The 22,747-nt window shown below is 35.5% G+C and overlaps 1 pseudogene; it reads left to right on the top strand.

Annotated features, from left to right (window-relative positions):
* Window positions 1–13,253: 13,253 nt before the first annotated feature.
* LOC102961162 lies at window positions 13,254–13,564 on the top strand (annotated as a pseudogene).
* Window positions 13,565–22,747: the final 9,183 nt, after the last annotated feature.

Below are 22,747 nucleotides of genomic sequence, written 5' to 3' on the forward strand. Positions count from 1 at the left end.
TTATTACTACTAGTTTATAATTAATGCACAATTGATCAAACACATAATCCAATACATCAAATGTCCAACACTGACATAATAGTTAAACTTTTAATCAAATTATCTTCAATATTTCAAATTAACAACATGAGCCTAAAATGTTACTCTCCTTAATGTTCAAAAAATTTAAGTAACTCAACAAACATATAAATGAACAGGGTACTAATGAAAATATTATTTCTAAAAGTAGCGCTATGTAAATATGAATGCAATTAAATTCATTTCAAGTTCAGCTCTTTAGCCAACAAAGGTGAGGAAATTTTCTATCTCAACTCTGTTGAGATGTCAATATCAGAAATTTGTAGCCAGCATATGGTTGTAAGTAACACGTAGGATGACTTCGCCATAATCAGTAATTAATGGAGTAGTTCAATCAAGGTCACGCTTTGCCAGTTACACTAATGGGGCAAATGTACCCCATGTTTCACATTTGGGTCCTGTATCCTCACAATTAAATTTCTTGAAATCTGGTATATTACGTGCTCATTGGGCATCCTTACACTTTGTTCTTGGTCAGTTTTACTTTGATCAACTTTTAAACACAACTTTCTATAGCAGCCTCTTTTAATCATTTGTGTAGTAACTTCTTCCACATCTTTTATTCCTTCTACTGAGTTAACTGAATTCAAAAATCATCTAATTTTTATTTCAACTCACATAATCTTTAATAGAAGTCTTCCTATCACTGCACTTTCTTATTTAACTAATTCAAAGATCAGTCTATAGATATTCTATTGACAACTTTTAAGGCTATTTTAACTTAAAAAATGGATAACTGTGCTTTCCTATAAGTTTATACTTTGTTTCTCCAATTTTATTATTTCAGCTAGCCCCTATTCCCAGTGATAGATACCTTCACCCCACAATTTTTTGTCTCACACTCAAACTATAATTCATAATCACAGAATTTTTAGCATGAGATATATATTGTTGCACAAATCTCATTTTATGGATAAGGAAATGGTCTGAGAGATTTAGTGATATGTTTCAAATCACTCTTTAATGGTTGAACCAGGACCAAAGGTCAACTCTCTTAACTCCAAGTAGAAGAGTTTTTGAGGTTCTAGTCCAAGACGGCAACATAGGAGGCTCCTGAATTTACCTTTTGCATGGACACATCAAATGAACAACTGCGAATGGAGCAATTTCTTCTGAATGAAATCCAGAAGCTAGCTCAGTGACGCTTACATATCAGGCAAATGAAGAAATGCCTCTATCAAAACTGGTAGGAAAGGTTGAGACACACTCTCATCCTAAACCCTACCCCAGCACAGAGCCATGTACTTAAGGAGGGAACTCAAAGCTCTCACTTTGCCCCTGAGAAGAGGGCTGCATCCCACATCTGGCTCCCTAACTTTTAAAGTTCATTCTGAGAGACAGGCTTCCAAAACACCTAACTCTGAAAGCCAATTATTTGCCTTGCATCCATGAGGTCCACAAAGCTATAGAAAACTAAGAAACAGTTCTTGATGCTTGTTTGGACTCACCACGGCTGTCCCCCCAGAGCTTTCAGAGCTCGACATAAAGGCAAAAGCTGAAAACCCATTCTCTCCTTGAAGGAGGCCTATTTGCTTAAGAAAGTTTAACAAGGTTGCAATATTTATGATGAGTATACAGAAGTAAATTGTATTCATGCACTTAGGAGAGTCAATTGTTTTCTTTTTATCTTTTTTTTACAAAAAAATCATAGTAAGTAAATATGTGGTGGTATCTCATTGTGGATTTAATTTGCATTTCTCTAATGACTAGTGATGTTGAGACTTGAAATATGCTGGTAGTCTTTAGTACAACTTCTCTGGTGAACTCTCTGTGCAGATTCTTGAGATATTTTTAGTTGCAATATTTGCTTTCTTATTATGAAGTTTACAGACAAAAAGAAAATTGTTCATGACTAACCTCAGGCCAGAAACAAAGCAGATGTTTGTCAAAATGGGGTATCAATGAACACTGGTATACCCACGCAATGGAATATTAGTAATAAAAATGGACAAACAGCTGATTCAGGCAAAACAGAGATGAATCTTAAATGCATTGAGCAGCCAAATCCAAATGCTACCTGATGGATGACTCCATTTATATGACAATCTAGAAAAGGCAACAGAAAGGAACAGAAAACAGGTCAGTTCTTGTTAGATGCTGCAAATGGAAAGAGGGGATAATAATAGAAGGGCAATATCAAGGGATGTGGGGAGCAATAGAACAATTCTGTATGGGGGAGAGAGCACTGCATGTTTTCACCATAATCTTTAGAGCTTAATACTTTATTTTTTAAAGTTTATTTATTGGGGCGCCTGGGTGGCTTGGTCGTTTAAGCGTCCGACTTCGGCTCAGGTCATGATCTCACAGTTCGTGAGTTCAAGCCCCGCGTCGGGCTCTGTGCTGACGGCTCAGAGCCTGGAGCCTGTTTCAGATTCTGTGTCTCCCTCTCTCTCTGCCCCTCCTCTGTTCATGCTCTGTCTCTCTCTGTCTCAAAAATAAATAAACGTTAAAAAAAATTAAAAAAATAAAGTTTATTAATTTTGAGAGAGGCAGAGATGGTACAATTCGGGGAGGGTCAGAGAATCCCAAGCAGGCTCCATGCTGCCAGTGCAGAGCCTGGCATGGGGCTTGAACCCCCTAAACCATGAGATCATGACCTGAGCTGAAACCAAGAGTTGAATGCTCAACCGTTATCCAGGTGCCCCAATAGCTTAATACTTTAAAGAGTGAGGTTACCTGTATGCAAAGTAAAAAAAAAAAAAAAAAAAAAAAAAAAAAAAAATCATCCCATAAGTCTGGAGAACTCGAGATGAACAATGTGACTGCTCAATTGATACAGGGTGGAAAACACTAAGAAGAGTAAGACTAAACGCAGGTTTTTGCCCAAAATTGGATAAAATCAGTAGAAAAAATGAGGAAATCCAAGAAAGTCTGTACTTTAGTTAATAGTACTATACTGATGTTATTTCCTTAGTTTTGATATTTCTGCCTTAGTTATGAAATATATTAATACTAGGAGAAGCTGGGTGAAGAGCACATTAGAACTCGGTACTGTCTTTATATCACTTCTGTAAGTAAAATTGTTTCAAAATAAAACATTAAAAATACTTAATCAACCTTTCTGAAGAGGTTCAATTCTAGGATACCTTCCCCCCCAACCCCGCCAAATTATATAAATTATTTTTCAACAAACATTTGTTTTGCTACAGCCATGAGGTAGTATCCAGAATCTAAACTTCCATAAATGTATTTAATTATTTGGAAATAGCCACAGAATATTGGAAAGGATTATATTTCCACTCACACCGGCTGTGAATTATGGTTTTAAAGAAAGGTAATTTAAGAGATTTTCAAAATGTTTAAAATATTTTCAGTGATTTTTCATACAAATCTATAAGCATATATTTCAGATAACGTAATGCATGCAACTCACTCTTACTGAAGCATTAACTACATGATTTGAGCTTTGAAATTATGACATGTATTCTTCCTCATGTATATATTCTTGGTGTAAATTTACTTTGTGAGGAGAAATTTAGTTGGTTCAGATGACTTTGGCTAATTTTTAAAGCCAGCCCTAATTATGTGCACTATATCAGAGGTTGAATATTACATCTAGGAAGATGAAGTTTTTCCTCCAACTTAATAGGCCAATGAGAGTGTTTCTGTATGAAAGCCAACAAGTGTCATGAGGAAAAGAAGTTGTGTGTAGGAACTAATTATCCCTTCACCAACTGAAAGATAGTCACAAATTATCACCATGGTCTTAACTTGACTGACAATAATGCAGCATCATTAAGTACTTTCTTAAATTCACGTGTGAAACTGTGGCAGATGCTTTTACTATATACTAAAATGAATTATTTTCCGTCATATTTTTTAATATTTGAATTTTAAAAATCTTTTTTTTTTCAGTACTGGTTAAATATGCTTCAACAAAGAGAAAGTAGAAAATAAAGAAAAAAACTAGGTCACAATGTGAATTTTAATTCAAAATTGTGGTTAATTATTACTAACAATATTAATAACTGGCATTACTTTTTAATTTTTTTTTAACGTTTATTCATTTTTGAGACAGAGAGAGACAGAGCATGAATGGGGGAAGGTCAGAGAGAGAGGGAGACACAGAATCTGAAACAGGCTCCAGGCTGTCAGCACAGAGCCCGACACGGGGCTCGAACTCACGGACCATGGGATCATGACCTGAGCCCAAGTCAGACGCCCAACCAACTGAGCCACCCAGGCGCCCCATAACTGGCATTACTTTTTACCAAACATTAAGTTGTACTCAGTCTTCTAACCTACACAAATTATCAGTCATACTACATAATAATAACCTCTTCAGGTAGGTTCCATAATTATCTTGATCCTACAAATTGGGAATTTAAAGCATAAGATATTACATAATTTGGCAAAGGGTACATAGATGAGGCAGAACTTCAGTTCAGAACCAGGGAACTGAGAACTACGTTCTCACATTTACTGTGTTATAATTTCTGCTTTATACTAAAGAACTGTCAACTACTAGAAAAAATTTAATTACTAATAAAAAAAGTGTAGTGACATGCACAGAAAATAGCCCTATTTTATGTTATTATAATTATTGAACACAAATAATAATTAACATGACATATTATAATAATGTGTCTGAAAATATGTGCTCACCACCCCAAGTTGTTTTAGATATCACTAGTAGTTACATATGATCTTTGGAAAATATATTTGTAGGCACTGGGGAGCAATAGAAGTATTTGAGTATGATGTAACCAGATTAAAGTTTTATTTTGTGAAAAATGCAGCCATGGTATTTTACAGGAGGGTTAAAAGGGAGAAAGAGTAGGAAAAGACTGACCAATTAGTAGGCTAATGAAGGATTCCAAGATGGATTGACAAAGCTGTGAATTAGAGAGGCAGGAGACAGAATGAAAAGGCTGAACATATGCAGAGGACATGGATAATGAAGGATGCACATAACTTTGGACTGAAATATGAGGGAAGAGGGCAGTGAAATTATGGTGGTCAGAACGATACTGAAATTCCAAGCCTATAATAAGAAAAGGATGTTATCTCAAATACAGAGTCCATTTGTGAGACTCAGGCTTATATGAAAAAAAAAAAAAATTGATGACTGAGATGCTATACAGCAGAAAGAAAACCGGTTAATCATGTACTCATGGGATAGTGATTTGGTAGCTATTCACATGGAGGTGAAACTGTATTAAAAAGAAATTTTTCTGGGGCACCTGGGTGGCTCAGTATGTTAAGTGTCCAACTTTATCTCAAGTCATGATCTCATGGTTCCTGGGTTGGAGCTCCGCATCAGGCTCTGCACTGACAGCATGGAACCTGCTGGGAATTCTCTCTCTTTCCCTCTCTCTCTGCTCCTCCTCCACTCTCTCTCACGCTCTCCCTCTCTCTCCCTAGAAAATAAACATTTAAAAATTATTGTGACAGTTGTTAAAGCAACAACTTTAGTTATTAAAGCAGTAACTTGTAGTTACTTAAGACTATTTCAACAGCAGAGACAGATTTTAACTTGCATCTGAATACACAGAAAATTAAGAAGAGCAACTTGATTAAGATACCAAGGAGAAAAAGATTCTTGCTAAACTGGTTTAACAGGATTCTTGCTAAAGGCAGGCCAAGGACTTACAAATCAAGGGTAGGAGATGAAGAACTTGATCAGATATCTAGAGTTGCAGACTCTTCCTAAACTTAACTAGCAGGATTCTTCCCTAAGATTGACCTCAGCAGGCCAAGGGCAGGTCAGCAGGCCAAGGTTGAGGCCTGGGCAAGAAGACAGCTCAAAGGAGTCTGACAAAATTTGGTTCAGGATAGAATCTGCCAATATTTGAAGCCTTCGAAATGAATGAGTCTGCTAAGGGAAATCATGTGCAGACAAAAATAAAGAATTTAAGAAGGCGAAATAAAGGAATATATGTAAGAAATGCAATGATGACATACCTTAGTAAAAAACGTAGGCATAAAATATTATCAGGTTTGGGGGTCAAACGAGAGACTGGCATAGTCGTGAGTACTAAAGGGAAAATAAGGGAATGTTCAGTAGCACAAATTAATGAATAAGGATTAGAACACCCCGGTAAAATCATGAAGAAAAAGAAGAAAGCCTAATTCAATCTGAGTTATTGAAACTTTTAGAGAAATGATTGTTTCTACAAATGCTAAATTGAGACACCAATTTGTGTATACCTCAAATTCAGATACTAGGCAATGAAATTTCCAGTCCTGTTACTGTTCTAATCAGGGCCCTTGGAAATCTCTTACATTTCCTTCTCCTGTCCCTCCAACATCCTCAAGCATAGACATATTTTTCTCTTTTTGATCCTGTTTTCTCTGCCAGAATTATTAGTTTCTTACTGTCACCCATATTCGCCCAGTGAGCTCCTTCTCGTCCTTTGAATTGCAAGTCAAATATTACGTTTCTTTTCGACAGTAGTCTTGTTTCTTTATCTACACTATTAGCCTTTACCACCTCTACAATTGCATAGGACATTGCTCACATTCCAATTTTTATATTATTATTTATTGACTTTCCTAAATCTCCTACTGCTCTGAATTTTTCAAGGACTCAGGGACATGCTTCATGTCATTCCACCATAAATAGAGAAGACAGATTTTGAATCAAATCAGGTACTCACGGACCATTTGTTGAATAAATAATATTGAAAAGCAAAATATGAAACAAAGGGGGATGGGAATCCCCTTTGCCTTAGTAATGGTCATTCTGGAAAAAAAGAGATGTTGACTGTCTTCTGTTTTTCACAGAAGAGCATAAAGCTTTCTTAAACCATCAAGGTACTGGACAAATAGTAATAGCTGGATAACTAAGGGAATGAGAACTTAGAACACATAACCATTAAACAATGAATTCCAATTATCCACAGATCACTAAATTTCATTTGCAGATGCTAACTTATTCACATCATACACTCAGCCATATCTCTTCTCACACAGATAGGTCATATTTAGCATAATTTATTCAGAATTGACAGCTCAAGTAATAAGGTATTTAAAGGAAGCGTACATCTTTTGGATACATGTATGCATAAACTGCCTTATGATATGAAGGCTTCGGAGCACTTCGAGATTTAACTTTTAGATTTATAGTGACTTTATCTTTATGGTTCAATATTTATTAGAAAGTTCCAACTTATTATGAGAAAGGAGATTCATCCAAAAGTGACCATGTTTGATTCAGACATTGTTTTACAGGAGGTAATATGATTCAGTTTTCCCTGGCTTGAGAATAGCAACATCAAATAAACGTAGCCATGCCTGGTTCATGATATATGCCAGGTAATATCATCATATTACCTAGAAATTTTACTATCTGAAGACATAAAAAATGTATTAGAGATGATGTGAAAATTAGTTACCCAGTATGGGTTAAATATATTTCTTTTATTAAATTGTAGATAGGTAAACAAATTATAATTTATATACTTGTAGCAATAACATTATTATCTGGCAATCTCTTCTCACTATAGTCAAACCCTGAGCTGAGCATGAATCCTTTTTCCCTTTCCAACATACTTGCTTCTCACTGACCACTGCTACATGATTAAATCTCATGAAATCACTGTCTGTGGACTGCATATTTCCTAAATACAGAGTTTTTGCAGGTTTTCTACACTTTGATATCCCTGGGTTGTGGAATATTGACCTGCCAGTGCTAGCTTCCCAATAGATATTCTACAATAAATATTTATTAAGCGATTTCTATCTTACATTTGGTCATGATGTATCAGTTTAGATGGATTGTTTCTGTATATCAGTATTGATACAAAAATTATTAAGAATTCCTATTCCTCTCAAATTATTCAATAGAAAGTATTTAAAATAATATGTCCTGAACCCATTGCTATATTTCTCTTCCTTTTTTCCCAGTGTACATACTGATGAAAACTCAGGAACTGTCTTGAGTGAAAATCAAGTGAGAACAAGTTCTATCAAAACTTTGCAGAATACCTTCATTGGTGTCTTCTTCAGAGGGACAGATTTTATGCATCACCCAGCTGTAGCTGGAAGACAAAAAATCCTAAAAGTCTTCTACTCCTCAAAAGTGTTTTCCTCTGCCTTATTGTTGAAATTCACTTCTACAATTTTACAACAGTTAAGATCTGTGAATACCTGTCTTGCTAGGGTTTAGATACGGAACTGGGTCACACTTTATACTTCTCTGATCATAGTCTCCTACCTCTTCAGAATACTCTTAATACAATGTTCTCATCATGTCTATCTGCAAATGCTTCTTGGTCTTGGCCTCTTGTTTTTTTCTTTCCTTTGTATTTTTGGTTTATTGTTGTTATTGTTTTGTTTTCCTCCCAGTGCTGGATAACCTCCTACAAATCAGAGGTATTTTTTCTGTCCTCCCTCAACATGAATTTGTCACTTAGAATCCTAAATCTGCATACTCTTGCCTCAGGATCACATTAGCAGCTTTTGGTTTGCAATACCAGACACAAACATTGCTTCACAACGGTGAGGCCACCATCTGATCTTTCTCCAGTATGGGTGGGAAAGTGTAGCTGCTCCAAGTGATAGAAGGGTTCATGTATCTAGAAAAGGCATAAATAGAACACTTGGGGGAAAAAGTGAGCTTCCCTGAGAATAGGGCCTAATATTGGCTTGTAGGGTTCAGTGTGTGCTCAGTGATGGAGACGCTGATCGCATGTAGCTTTGCTACTACTGTTTGTGTATACGTAACGACGAGCATACGTGGGGGAGGCGGAATTCCTACCTAAGTGCTGAAGTAAATATGACCCCAGATATAGTGACTAGAAGCCTTGAATAAATTTCCCCATACCTTGGCAGGAGGTAAGTCGGCTACTTTTCTCAAATCTTCAAACATCTAAATATTGACGTATACAAGTTGAAATTGGAAAAAAGTTCCCAACATTTGAGACAGCTTAGTTTTTCTGGGGCGGGTGCAACCCCAAGAAAAGGAAAATTGTCACGAGCATTCAGTGTTTCCCAAATGTCTGCAATCACATTATCTGCTACTCTGCCTGACAATTATAAGCTTAGCGTAGGATTTGTTTGACTTGGGAAAATGTAGCACTTTTGCTAAATGCTTTAGGGTACTTTCATATCTTTCACATTCATTGCGGGGGGGGGCTGTATTAACTTGCAAATTGTCATGTTTCACTTTTAGTTATATTATCCATTTTTTATGTGTTTGAAATAATCTTTGTTTTATAAGTTCACATGCTTTTATAAAGTTATAGGAATATTCTTTGCCAACCCATATTGCCACCTGGCCCCTGATTAAATATTAGCGTAACTCAATTACTAACATGTTGGCATGCTAATCTTTAAGTCTAAAGTCTGCTCTAATATTATAATAATATTTTACTATAATCTACTATGTTAATTTTATTCTGAAGTATAATTTTTTTTAAGTTTATTTTATTTATTTTTGAGAGAGAGAGAGAGAGAGAGTACATGAATGGGTGAGGGGCAGACAGAGAGGGAGACGGAGAACCCAAGCAGCTGAGCCTGATGTAGGGTTTAATCCCACAAACCATGATCATGACCTGAGCTGAAATCAAGAGTTGGACGCTTAACCGAGTGAACCACCCAGATGCCCCAATTTAGAATTATTATATAACCACTATTAAAATTTGGACTATAGGGGTGACTGGGTGGCTCAGTTGGTTAAGCATCAACTTCAGCTCAGGTCATGATCTCAGGGTTCGCAAGTTTGACAGAGCAGAACCTGGAGCCTGCTCTGAGTTCTGTGTCACCTGCTCTGCCCCTCTTCTTCTCATGCTCTGTCTCTCAAAATAAAAATATATAACATTAAATAATAAACATTCAAAAATGAATAAACATTAAAAAAATTAAAATTTGGACTATAGCAGATTCCAGTTTGGGAGTGTTACTTCTTCACATCTCTTAGCCTCACTGAGTCATATCACTTTGTCCTCAAGGGTCCAAAAGACAACTGATTGAGGCAACCCCAAGAAACCCTTGGATTTGTTTGAAGACAGTATGGAATCAGTAGAGAGAAAGTAGATACGCTGGAAAGGTTAGGGATAGGGAAAGAAAATATCTAATATTCTTTGAAGCACAATAGGTATTCAAAAAATATACCCATTTTTATATCAGTTTAATGGATTTGAGAAGCCTGAATTATGACAAAAGTTGAGAATAGTATTTCAAAATGGTTGTTTTATGAAGAACAATGATATGTAAAGTGGATCAAAAGTAACTATGTGGATCCACTGAATCAGCACTGTGTGTGTGTGTGTGTGTGTGTGTGTGTGTGTGCGCATGCATGTACCTGCACTGAATAGATTGGGCACATAAAAATCTTCACCAGGAAGAATAAGAAAGTCTGAAAAAAAAAAAACCAAACATTGGTAAAAAAATATTTGAAAGAATTAGAATAGAAAAAGGATATTAATGGAAAAATGCTGAAATCCAAATAGTTTAGAGTTCACTTAGCAGTAATGTACCGATGTTAGATTCTTCATTTGACAAGTGTGCTGTAGTAATATAAGATGATACTATTAGAGGAAACTGTAACTGTACTAAAGGTGTATAAGAACTCTGCTTTTTTTGCCACTTTTCTATAAATCTATTTTTTTCCAAAATAAAAAAAATACTTAAAATGTAAAAATGTATAAGGTGAAGAGCAGGAAGTGAAAAATTCTCACAAAATAAGATAGGAAAAATTCTGAAAACCTTCCCCAAAATTATAAGAATATTTGATGAGAAAGCGATAGGAAGCAGGTGCCACCTGCAGGTCCTTTGGTGATTTTACTTTGGTTTCTGTAGGGCACAAGAGCATCATGATCTCATGGGTTAAAATGATAGTGGTTCATTGTAGGAAATAATAGGGAGAGAGAGAGAGCAGTGAGTGGGTTTCTCTCAGCTTTCTCACATAGCTGTTGTATGAGTATTGCCCTAGACAGACGGAAACAGTGGGAGCGACTTAAAATGCAAAGATAGGTACATAAAAGCTCTGCTGGCAATACCTATTTTCTAAAGCCCCATGAAGATCTAGGAGAAAGCAGATCTGGGCCACTGCTGTGTATGTGCCCAACACTTTGGTGAATGTGTGTCCTTTCCTCTAGTGATCTGCTGCCTTCACTCAACTATGTTGGTACCTTAGGATATAAATTAGCCCACCCACATTTTCACCAGTACATAGCTGGTTAAATAAAGTATGATACATTCACACAGTGATTTATATACAATACTTACTAATAATAGAGATGCAAGTTGATATGCACTGACATGGAGAAATCACAACAGGTAGTCCCAATATCTTACTAAATGAAAAATATAGATTACAAAAGACTTGAACAGTGTCTGTCCGCCTGTCTATCGATCTATCTCAAAAAACTTGGAAGGATTTACTCTAAAATGTTAATAGCACTTATCTTCAGAAAAAATGGTGACTTTAAACTTCTATCTTTTTACTTCTAGTACTGCATGTTTTTATAAAGAGTATATTACTTCAGTGATCAAGGAAGAGTCAAGTATTTCTCCTAGGAAAAAACTGACTTTTATTTTCCCAAGAAATGGGCTACTAGCATTTCAGTTCTGTCTTTGTTAGAGAGAAGTTTTGTGTTCCCAAACTACGGGGCACTCATGAGTCTTCCTAACCATGTCTGGACACAGGGGAGAGTATACATGAGAGAACCTGCCTGTGGATTACTTACATGAAGAGAAAATAGACACAGTGGTCATTATGCAAAAGAACATAAAATATGATGGGAAGCCTTCATGCCATAGAAAGGGCACATGTGTGTCACTAGCACTGGCTCCTCTTCAGACAACACTGAGAACCAAAATCCATTTTACTTAGTCAGGGACTTTCTTACATTATGACAGTTCAGGAAAATAGAGGAAGTTTCCGTGCTACCCTATGTCCCCATCGTGATAAGCGTGCATTGATGACAGTGACCATACTGAGAAGAATGGAGCACTGGACTTACTACTGAGGAAGATTTACCACCGTGAATACTACTTAACTCATGTTCCCATAAGTTCCCTTTAGTCTCTACAATTGGGGTCCCAGAGTCCTCACCTATTCTATGGCAAATAATGGGATCCAAGCTCTAGAGAGAGGCTGAACAGTTGAGGGAAGCCCTAATGTAACTTCTTTATTTTTTTTTAAACTGGAATCTTCCCAAACTCAAAAGATCTAAAGGAGAATTATTTCCTGCACTGTACTTAAGCAGCCACCCACACACAATGCTACACATAAACCTTTACTGTTCAGCCAATAGTTATTTTTCCTAAAGCAATACCACGGAGACTGCCAACAGGCACAAATTTAGTCAAGGTTTTGACTCTTGGTTGATTTACAAGAAAATAAATGAAACTGCTAAACACAAATATTTTTAAATGTTCATTATAAATACAAGCAAAGTAAGGCATAGTCAAGGATGTATTATGTCTATCAAATATTAAATATTATTAATGTTATAGTATAATTAAAATATAATTTTATTTTTATATTTACATTATTTTATACATTTATATTTTAATATAATTAAAATATAATATTATTAAATGTTAAATAGCATCATTATTAATCTTGTATAAAAATTGGCAGGTAGTTTCTTACATTTATATGAAAATGTAAAGAATGGAAATAGCCAAGGCAATACTGAGGAAGAAACAAATGTAGAGAACTTAACCAATAGTTATCAAAACTTATTTTAAAATATAGTAATAGAGACAGTTATTATGCCTTAGCACAAGCATAAATGAACAGACCAATAGAAGTCCAAAATAGACCCATGTATATCCACCAAAAGACATATGACAAATATGGCTCTGTATTGAAGTAAGAGAACAGTCTGCTGAATAAATGTATTGAGTCAGCTAGCTAATCATATGTAACCAGATGAATCCTACACCCTGCCTTCCACCATACAAAAACCTATATTCCAAATGAAATAGAATTCTATATGGGAAGGACAAACCAATAAAGCTTCTAAGAGTGAAATAAAATATCTTCATGATCCCTATGCCGACAGATGTTTTCAAAAACCACTAAGCATAAGGGAAAAATTATAAACTGGACTATATGCAACTTAATAAATCATTTTATTCAAGTATCCTTATAAAAGAATAAAAAGACAAGCCACAAAATGGGATATTTATAATACATATATCTAACAAGTGACCAGTATTAATAAGAAATGTCTAAATATCAGTAATTAGCTTTCCCCACAGATAGTGTTCTTGCAAACATGGTGAACATTCCTAAGCCCTGCCAGAATTTCTGCAGGAAGTGGGGCAGGCACCAACCCCACAAAGTGACAGAATACAAGAAAAGCAAAAATTTTATTTATGCCCAGGGAAAGTGACATTATGACAGGAAGCAGAGTGGCTATGGTGGGTAGACTAAGCCGATTTTCTGGAAAAAGTCTAAAATACAAAGAAGATTGTGCTGAGGCTTGAATGGGTTGAGCCCCAGTGCAGATGTAGGAGAATGCTAGCTATTAAGATTTTGAACTGGGGAGGAGATAAGAAGAGAAAAAGCCAAGTGATCCAGTTCTAAGCTTCATATATTGTTATATTATGAAGACAATAAAATATTGAGGTTATGTTCACGAAAGAAAGAAAGAGAAAATCAAAGGGAAATTGGTTAAAGACTTAAATGCACATTTTGCAAAAGTGGAAAATCAAATATTTAACCTATAAAAATTGCCTCATCATCATTACTCAAAAGGGACATGCACATTAAAATCACAAAAAAATTACCAGACACCTACCAGAAGAGTTCTTTTAGTCAGTATTTTAGATAATCAAGTGTAGCAACTATCATATAATTCTTTGGATTTTCAATTTTACTGATGTATGATTAATAAATAATAATTGCATATATTTAAATTGTACAACATGATGCTTTTGTATATGTATACATTGTGAAACAATTACTACAATCAAGCTAATTAACATATCCCTGATAATCACATTCTAGATGCTATTACTGTTTTTGACTTTGACATTTTTAGAGGTTTTTTTTTTTTTTTTTTTTTTTTTTTTAGATTCCCTATATGAGGGATATCATGCAGTATTTTTCTTTCTGTATCTGGCTTATTTCATTTAGCATAATGTCTTCCAGGTTAATCTATGTTGTTGCAAATCTGAACCTAACAATACTTAAAAACAATCATTCACCATGATCAAGTAGGATGCAAGAGTGGTTCAATATTTGCAAATCAATGTGATATATCACATGAATAAGAGAAAAGATAAAAACCATATGATCATTTCAATAGATGCAGAAAAAGCATAGACAAAACACTCATTCATGCTAAAAACCCTCAACAAAGTAAATTTAGAGGGTAACATGATAAAGGCAATATATTAAAAAACCACAGTTAACATCAGACTATTGCCCTAAGGTCAGGAACAAGACAAGGGTGTCTTCTCTCACCAATTTTATTCAACATAGTACTGGAAGTCCTTGCCACAGCAAGAAGAAACTGGAATAAAAATCCAAATTGGTAAGAATTAAAATTTTCACTACTTGTAGATGACCTGATATTATATATATAAAACCCTAAATACTCCACCAAAAAACTAACAGAACTGAATTATAAATGAATTCAGTAAGGTGACGGGATACAAAACCAATATAAAGAAATCTGTTGCATTTCTATACACTAATAATAAAGTGTCAGAAAAAGAAATTAAGAAGACAATGCCATTCATAACTGCACCAAAAATAATACAATATGTAGGAATAAACTTAATCCAAGAGGTGAAAGACTGGTACCCTGAAAAATTATAAAACTGATAAAAGGAATCAAAGACAGCACAAATGAATAGAAAATGAATAGAAAAATATTCCATGCTCATGGATTAGAAGAATACATATTGTTAAAATGTCCATACAAACAAAAGCAATCTACGGATTTAATTTAATCCCTATCAAAATTTCAAAAACATGTTTCACAGAAGTAGAACACATAATCCTAAAATTTGTATGGAAACCCAAAAGACCCTGAATAACCAAAGCAAACTTGAAAAGAACAAAATGAGATGTATCATAATCCCAGATTTCAAGATAGACATATAGGTCAATGGAACAGAATAGAGAGCCCAAAAATAAACCCATGATACATGGCCAATTAATCTTCAAAAAGGAGACAAGAATATGCAATGGGAAAGAGACAGTCCCTTTCACAAACGGTGTTAGGAAAACGACAGCAACATGCAAAAGAATGAAACTGGAACACTTATTTTCACCATATACAAAAATAAATTTAAATGGATTAAAGACTTAAATGTGAGACATAAAACCATGAATATCCTAGAAGAGAGCAAAGGCAGCAACTTCTCCGATATTGGTTGTAGCAACATCCTTCTAGATATGTCTCCTTATGCAAGGGAAACAAGAACAAAAATAAACTAACGAGACTACATGAAAAGAAAATCTTCTGTATAGCAAAGGAAACAATGAACAAAACTAAAAGTCAATCTACTGAATGGGAGAAGATATTTGCAAATGACATATTTAATAAAGAATTATTATCCAAAATATATTAAGAACTTATACAACTCAACATTAAAACAACAAATAATCCAATTAAAATGGGTAGGACACATGAGCAGACATCTCTCCAAAGAAGACATGCAGATGGTCAACAGACACATGAAAGATGTTCAACATCACTAATCATGAGGGAAATGCAAATCAAAATCACAATGAGATATCACTTCACATCCATCAGGATGGCTAAAATCAAAAACACAAGAAACAAGTGTTGGTGAGGATGTGGAGAACAAGGAACCTTCATGCACTGTTGGTGGGAACATGAATTGGTGCAGTCACTGTGGAAAACACTATGGAGTTTCCTCAAAAAATTAAAAATAGAATTACCGTATGATCCAGTAGTTTCACTTCTAGGTATATACCCAACAATACAAAAACACTAATTCAAAAATATATATCCCCCTGTCTTTATTGTAGCCTTATTTACAATAGCCAAATTATGGAAGCAGCCCAAGTGTCCATGGATAGATGAATGGATGAAGAAGAGGTGGTGTATGTGTGTGTGTGTATACACACATATGTATATATACATATATATGCATATATACATATGTGTGTATATATACACATATACATACATATGTGAATATATATGTATATATATTTGATATATATATATATATATTTGATATATATATCAAATACTAATCAGCCATAAAGATAGAATACAATCTTGCAATTTGCAACATAGATGGGTATTATGCTAAGTGAAATAAGTCAGAGAAAGACAAGTAACATATGATTTCACTCATGTGGAAGAAAAAAAAAAAACATGGAGCACCTGGGTAGCTCAGTCGGTTAAGCATCTGACTTCAACTCAGGTCATGATCTCACGGTTTGTGAGTTCAAGTCCTGCATTGGGCTCTGTGCTGACAGCTCAAAGCCTGGAGCCTGCTTCAGATTCTGTCTCCCTCTCTCTCTGCCCCTCCCTTGCTCACACTCTGTGTGTGTCTTTCTCTCAAAAAATAAACATTAAAAAAATAAAAGAAAATGAACAAAAGAAAAAGAGACAAACCAAGAAACAGATTTTTAACTACAGAGAGCAAACTAATGGTTATCAGAGGGGAGGTGGGAAATAGGTGAAGGGGATTAAAGAGTACACTTCTCATGATGAGCAGTGAATCTCCTATATAATTGTTGAATCACTATATTGTATACTGAAACTAATATAACACTGTATGTTAATTATACTGACATTAACAGAAAAAAATGCAAGAATCATTCCCTGTATATTATCTTTTTCCTTAAAAATATAAGTATACCTCATTTTATTGTTTACTGCTTTATTGTGCTTCTAAGATATTGTTTTGCTTGTTTGTTTGTTTTTTACAAATTGGAGGTTTGTGGCAATTCTGTTTTGGATAAATCAATGAGTCATGTTTTCCCAACAACATTTTCTCCCTCCATGTTTTCTGTGTCACATTTTGGTAATTCTTGCAATATTTCAAACATTATTATCATTATTATTTTAAAGTTTGTTTATTTATTGAAAGAGAGAGAGAGAGAGAGAGAGAGAGAGAGAGAGAGAGAGAGAGAGAGAGAATATCCCAAGCACCATCAGCACAGAGCAAGATGTGGAGCTCAAACTCACAAACCGTGAGATTATGACCTGAGCTGAAATCAAGAGTCATTTGCTCAACTGACTGAGCCACCCAGGCACCCCTCAAACATTATTATTATGTTATTAATTTTATTTTTATTATTTTATTTATTATTATTAAATTATTATATTTTTCATGGTGATCTGTCATCAGTGATTACAGTTTACTGAAAGCTCAGAAAATGGTTAGCATTTTTTTACTAATAAAGCATTTTTAGTTAAGGTACATCTATATTTTTAGATATAATTCTATTGCATATCTAATATACTACAAAATAGTGCAAACATAACTTTTGTATGCGCTGGTAAAGCAAAAAATTCATTTGATTCATTTTATTACAATATTTACTTTATTGCTGTGGTCTAGAACCAAATCTACAGTATCTCTTAAGTATGCCTGTAGTATAAGATATAGGATACCCTAAGGAAAAGCCTAGTAAATGTTTCCTAAGGTTAACAGTGATTCTATTTTTTTATTTAAATTCAAGTTAGTTAACATAGAGTATAGTTTTGGCTTCAGAAGTAGAATCCAGTGATTCATCTCTTACAAAGGATACCTAGTGGTCATCCCAAGAAATGGCCCTCCTTAATGCCCATCACCCATTTAACCCATCCCCCACCCATCTCCCCTCTAGCAACTCTCTGTTCTCCATATTTAAGTTTTTTATGGTTTGCTTCCATGTTTTTACCTTATTTTTCCTTCCCTTCCCCTATGTTCATCTGTTTTCTGATATTCCACATATGATTGAAATCATATGATATCTGTCTTTCTCTGAATGACTTATTTGGCTTAGCATACTACACTCTAGTTCTATCCACATTGCAAATGGCAAGATTTCATCTCTTTCATCACTGGATAGTATTCCATTGTGTGTGTATGTATGTGTATATATATATATATATATATGTGTGTGTGTGTGTGTGTGTGTGTGTGTGTGTGTGTGTGTGTGTGTGTGTATGTCTTTAGCTATTCATCAGTTGGTGGACATTTGAGCTCTTTCCATAATTTTGTTATTGTTGATAGCACTGCTATAAACATTAGGTAACATGTGCCCCTTCAAATCAGCATTTTTGTATCCTTTGGATAAATACCTAGTAGTGCAATTGCTGGGTCATAGGGTGGTTCTATTTTTAACTTGTTGAGGAACTTCCATACTGTTTTCCTGATTGGCTGCACCAGTTTGCATTCCCACCAACAATGCAAAAAGTTCCCCTTTCTCTTCATACTTGCCAACATCTCTTGTTTCCTGAGTTGTCAATTTTAGCCATTCTGACAAGGTATGAGGTGGTAGTTCTCCCACTGTGGTTTTGATTTGTACATCTCTGATGATGAATGATGTTCAGCATCTTTCCATGTGTCTTCAGCCATCTGGATGTCTCCTTTGGAAAACTGTCTATCCATACCTTCTTCCCATTTCTTTTTTTTTTTTTTTAATTTTTTTTAATGTTTATTTATTTTTTTGAGACAGAGAGAGACAGAGCATGAACAGGGGAGGGTCAGAGAGAGAGGGAGACACAGAATCTGAAACAGGCTCCAGGCTCTGACCTGTCAGCACAGAGCTCGACGTGGGGCTCGAACTCACGGACCGCGAGATTCTGACCTGAGCAGAAGTCGGCCGCTTAACCGACTGAGCCACCCAGGTGCCCCCCTTCTTCCCATTTCTTCACTGGATTATTTGATTTTGGGGGATTGAGTCTGGTAAGTTCTTTATAGATTTTCGATATTAACCCTTTCTCCTAAATATCATTTGCAAATATCTTCTCCCATTCTGTCTTTTGCCTTTTATTTTGTTGATTGTTTCCTTCACTGTGCAGAATATTTTTATCTTGATGAGGTCCCAATAGTTCATTTTTGCTTTTATTTCCCTCGCCTCCAGACACATGTCAAGTAAGAAGCTGCTGTGGCTGAGGTCAGAGGCTGCTATCTATTTTCTCCTATAGGATTTTGATGGTTTCCTGTCTCACATTTAGGTCTTTCATCCAGTTTGAATTTATTTTTGTGTATGGTGTAAGCAAGTGGTCTAGTTTCATTCCTCTGCATGTCGCTATCCAGTATTCCCAGCACCATTTGCTGAAGTGACTGTCTTTTCCATTGGATGCTCCTTCCTACTTTGTCAAAGATTAGTTTGAAAATTCTATTTGAAATTTATTTGGCTTGTCACTACAGGAAAACAGACAGGGATAAAAAACAGCAAGCTTAGGTAAGTTATAAAGGTTTATATATTCTTATATTATCCGAAACAATTCTGAGGGTGTTATCCTTCACTTCCTTGATTGGCAGTAATTGCAGGCTTCATTGACCTCTTACTCTCCACTTTTATTAGCGAGATCACCATGCTCCAACAAGGGCAAGCTGCGCAGAGAGGTCTGGGAGAAGAGATGCCATAGAAAGAGAAAGAGACAAATCAGCAACAGCGGCGACAGACATCTAAGTGAAGAAGCCACCTTGGGTTGCAGTTGGATTCTCTAGCCCTAGCTGCTTGCCCATCCTGTGTGGATGACACAACTGTCCTCCCAAGACCTTTCTAAACTCCTGATCCACAAATTAATGAGAAAAATTAAAGGTGGTTTTAAGCCACTAGGTTTAGGGAGAAGTTTTGCACAGAAATAGAAAAAGAACAAGATGATTACTTAATTTCTTGGTACATAAGCTTCCTCTACTGTAATATGAGGGTGGATAATAATACCTATCTCATAAGGTTATTGCATTCATTACATGAGATTTATAATACACATACATATTGAGGGGAGAATAAAAAATCTGGGAGTTTAAAAAAATCTGTTATATATACTGACTGTAAGTGTGTGATAATTTGGTTGCTATCATAATTAGCATCCTGTTGAAAAGAGTGATATTCTCAGTGGTGTGATAGTGGATGAAATCATAGTATAAACCTATCCACATTGACATCCTACTGTAATTAACTTTGGAATGTGAGGCATTTCCAGTCTGGTGGACATCATTTTATGTGTAAGCAAGGACCCTTCTGATTTTTTTTTATATATATAGGATGAAAAGGTGAATCTAACTTGGTTTAGTAATGAAATAAATTTTCAGAATCATCTTAATATTTTTTAATTTATAAATTGCCTTAATGTTTTTAATTATTTTGTTTTTGCCACAGTTAAATACCTCTTGAGAAATCTTCCTAATTTGTTTGCTATTTCAAGTCATTCATCCCTAATAACATGAGGGCATTAGGGACATAAACAAGAATTTCATATAAATCAACTACCTGACTAAGGAATTAAATAGCCAGTGGGAAACATCAGACTAAATATAACCCAATAGGAAAACAACTCATTCTGATTGGTAAGGAAAAAAAGAGGCACTTAAAAATATTAATAACAGAAATATATTTTTATCAGTGCTTTTTTAACTTGATTGAACTAGCAATAAAATATCCATTATAAACCTTTAAATAACTTCCTTTAATTTTATTTATCCTTTTTGACAACTAGATAAAAGAAGAAAAGTGCTTAAATGGCAGGATTGGTAAGGATCAGAACAGTAAACTACGATCTTTCTGTCTTGTTTTTGTTTTGCAAAGGAATCTAGACAGTGTTGACTACAATTGAAAATGCGGGGGGGAGGGGGTGGCGCCTGGGTGGCTCAGTCGGTTAAGCGGCCGACTTCGGCTCAGGTCACGACCTCCCGCGGTCCGTGAGTTCGAGCCCCGCGTTGGGCTCTGTGCCAGCTCAGGGCCTGGAGCCTGTTTCAGCTTCTGTGTCTCCCTCTCTCTCTGCCCCTCCCCTGTTCATGCTCTGTCTCTCTCTGTCTCAAAAATAAGTAAACGTTAAAAAAAAAAAAAAAGAAAAAAAAAAAGAAAATGGGGGGAAATTACACAAAATTTTTAAAAATAAGTAATGTGTAATATTATAGTACGAAAACCAAACTGGAGTTAAGAACAAGTCTTCAGATGATTATGTTGATTATGACTTAATGTTCAGTGCTGTTGGACACAGAAGGGTTAACAATAACTCCCAAAATTACAAAGAAATCTATCTACATTTTTATTTATGTGAAAACTTTGTCAGTAGTGCTATAACATCTCAAATATGTTTAGGCTAGGCTAAAGCTGTCAATGTCATATGCAATCCCAAGACATCGCGTATAGGGATGGAAATGCGCAAACAACTGAGAATACTCGTAAATCACAGCCTGTGCAAACTGAGTGCCCTCTGTGTAGAACATTGTTTTCTCAGATATCTATATGACATAATCCATCACTTCATTTGTCTCTGCTTCTATTTACCCTAAGTCTCATGATGGTAAAAAATTTAAGCCATAAATTTTACAACCTCATTCTAGTAATGTTACTTGACATGTATAATCATTTTTTTAATTTCTAATACTTATCACATAGCCCCATCTAACTACAATAGGGATAGATATAAATGAGAGCAATTAATTAATTAATTAGCATCACTGTTTTTTTATGCAGTCCCCTTACTTGTTGACCAAATATCCCACCATTTCCTTTCTTCCACACTTAGAACTTTCACTATGTGTCCCACAGAGATAAGCCAAATTAGTCCAGCCAGGCAATCTATCCATACTGAAGGCCAGGATCTAAGTGTGGTGTGTGATAATCTCCACAAGCAGTCCAGTGGAAAAGGAAAGAAGGAAGGAAGAAAATAAACTTCCTTTTCTCTCCATCCAAGACAATGCATAATAGAGAAATGGGGACAGTTTTTACAAAAAATTGAGGGGGCATGGGGTGGCTCAGTCAGTTAAGTGTCTGACTCTTGATCATGGCTCAGGTCATGATCTCCTAGTTGGTTTGTGAGTTCAAGCTCCACATCGGGCTCTGTGCTGATAGTGCAGAGCCTGCTTGGGATTCTCTCTCTCTCTCCCCCTCCCCCTGCATGTGCATGCTCTCTCTCTCTCAAAATAAATCAATAAACTTAAAAAATCTGAGAAGAAGAATATGAGGTATCCAGCAATTACTCTAGCAATTTCAACAACCTCTCACCTAGGAAAGTGAAATGATTCTTGATTAGGCATTGATTTTCCTCCCTGGAGAATATCCTTTCTACTGTTAACTTGGCCTCTTATAGGTTCTTCCCCCCCACCCCCATTTATCTTCTTTGGCCATATCTGAAGTACAACAGGGAAATATGCTTTCCTTGGGAGCCACAGAGTCTTCTCTTCCTTTTCTTTTGCTAATAATCTCTTATGATTTTTTGCCAAAAGCAGTCAATAGCAACTGTTTTAATTTATAGGGTGGCCATAACAAAATACCACATATTGGTGGCTTAAACAACAAAAATTTATTTTCTCACAGTTCTGGAGGCTAGAAGTCTAAGATCAAGGTATCAACCCATCTGCTTTCCCCTGAGGCCTCTTTGATCCTCTTGGAGATGGCTGCCTACTCACCATGTCCTGACATGACCTTTTCTCTGTGCTCCTGCATCCCTGGTGTCTCTTTCTCTTCTTAGAAGCATACCAGCCATTTTTGATTGGAACCCCACCCTTATGACCCCATTTAACCTTAGCAACTGCTTTAAAGTCCCTGTCTCCAATCATAATTACATTGGTGATTAGAGCTTGAACATAAGAATTTCAGGAGAACACA

Source organism: Panthera tigris, chromosome A1 (genome assembly GCF_018350195.1).
Source record: "Panthera tigris isolate Pti1 chromosome A1, P.tigris_Pti1_mat1.1, whole genome shotgun sequence".
NCBI classification, from domain to species: Eukaryota; Metazoa; Chordata; class Mammalia; order Carnivora; family Felidae; genus Panthera; species Panthera tigris.